Below are 2,383 nucleotides of genomic sequence, written 5' to 3'. Positions count from 1 at the left end.
CATCGTCTTTGTCCGTTTGTCTCTCTTCTCTGAGCTGTTCCTTAGAGCTCAGTCTGAGGTTTTCAACCCTCTCAGCACGTCATTAGCTCTTTAATAATGTCTGTCATGCACAAGATGCTTCTTAAAATCTGCCCCCCCCCCCTCCCAAAACTCGACGTCTGCAGTCTGGTTCCCTCTGGTTCAAGTGCTTCAGGTGCATTTCGTGATACTTTGTAGCAGACACCTTTGTTGCCCTTTAACTCCTTTTCCCACTTCTGAGACTTAAAACCACGTGTGTCCTGTTGCTAAACTGTACAGTAATTAGTTTCCTCCAAGCTTCACACCTTAAAGGAATAGACGGAACACTTTCCGGGAAATGTTCTTATTCGTCTTCTCTGTGAGAAGTTGATAAGAACATTGATGCCACTCTGATGTCCCGTGTTTTAGTAAGAATAGAGCGAGGATGCTATAACTATATTTGAAATGAAAGGCCAAGAGGAGCCAGAGTGAACTGATCGAAGTCAGCGGACATTAAAAAAGAGAAAAAAGATAAGTAGAAAACTCAGGGTCCAATTTAAAAGTCAGAGCTGGTGCAGAAAGTCTCTCTTTACAGCTGAGAACAGGATTAGTAAACTTGACCGACTATGCAACCCAACAGGATCATCCAGCATCCCATCAGTGGTACGTGTCTGTGTGATCATCTTTACTTACGCTTGTGGGACAGCAAACTAGGAACTTGTCAATGTTTAGTTGAATTTTATAATAACTTCATGTGTCTGTTTACTAAGTGGCAGGTCAGAGCCGCACCCGCCCCGAACACCTCCCTCCCCGGAGCAGCCACCGTTTCTGTAAGAAGCTATGAAGACACCCACTCTTGGCCTTATTGAGTAATTAGTCTACGGCATTTCGGGAAAAAAAAGGTGTGATTGAGTTAAGTATGCAACACTGCAATAACATGTCAGTGACCGAACATTTTTTTTTTTCCTACTCTAAATAAAATGTGTAAAAAAAGGAACCAAAAGCACCAGTAGGTTTTGTCTTTTCTTCACAGCATATTTTTGTTTTATAACCCCCCCCCCCCTCAAAAAAATATACAACACTTTATACCATCCTTCTGTATTTTTTATAAATCAGGAAGATATGATTTGTTAGGCAACATAACATACATAAAACAAAAGAAAGGAGAGAAGACGATACTAATCAAATTGTACAAAGCAGCACAATAATAATCATATTTATCACATTTTTAATAGGAACTTCTTCCTTTTTTCCAAACCCCATAGATCTTCCATCGGTCAGACCACAGCTGTCCTTAGGTGTCTGAGCTTCTCTTGTTATTGTTGAGTTCCAACTGTGCCTTGGAAGAAAACATGTTCATGATTTCATGTGCACGTTTATCAAAAATTAAAAACCCCTTCTACCAACATTTTTTGGGGATAAACGTAAATGAGTGATGTTTGTTGACATGAGAGAACCCCAGAGCCCTAATTGATACATTTACATGTAAACGCCAGCAATGGGTCGTGATGTGCAGACGACTTGATGTCCAGCTAATGCTGCTCCTCGCTTAAGGCATTTTTATTTCTGTTTTAATGCCTTACTATATGATGACATTTTTGTGAGGTTTAGGACTCCTAACTATATACTATGACGTTTTTATCACCATTTTGATCCCTTACTATACTATTCCATTTTGATCACAATTTTATATTGTGATAAAAAATGCTTTATGCTTCACTGGCATATTACAGTCAAGCATAAATTGTGAAATAACGACATAGTATAGCAAGGCATAAGACATGATAGTATAGTTAGGCATAAAAGCTGAAAAAACGGCATAGTATAGCAAGGCATTAAAACTGCAAAAAACAACATTGTATAGTACTGCATAAAATGTGAAAAAAGGCATAGTATATAGTAAGGGATAAAAACAGCATAAAATGGCATATAATAGTTTGGCATAAAAACTGCAAAAAAACAACATAGCATAGCAAGGCATAAAAATAGCATAAAACAAACAGGTTTCGCATGGCATGAAAACTGAAAAAAGAAATGGCATTGTGTAGTACGGTATAAAAACTGGAAGAACATACATTTTCTATTTATTATTCCTTACTATGAACTACGATAATTTGACTCATTCGACCGAGTGAAGAGTGAAAACCTACGAGACCAGCTCGTTCTGAAGGACAGTCAGTAGTCTGCGGCTGGAGTCAGGGAGAGAGTAGAGGGATAGAGAGAGAGTAGGTGGAGGGGGGTGGCAGACATGGATAGCTGGAGAGAGGGTAGGGCAGACTGTCTGCCCTACCCTCTCTCCCTGTCTATCCTCTGCCTACTCACTCTCCCTGTCTGCCAAACCCTCTACCTACTCTCGCTACCCCCCCACCTACTCTCTCTCCCTTAG

The sequence above is a fragment of the Scophthalmus maximus genome, chromosome 12 (assembly GCF_022379125.1).
Source record: "Scophthalmus maximus strain ysfricsl-2021 chromosome 12, ASM2237912v1, whole genome shotgun sequence".
Lineage (NCBI taxonomy): Eukaryota > Metazoa > Chordata > Actinopteri > Pleuronectiformes > Scophthalmidae > Scophthalmus > Scophthalmus maximus.
Note: the sequence above shows the minus strand (reverse complement) of the source record.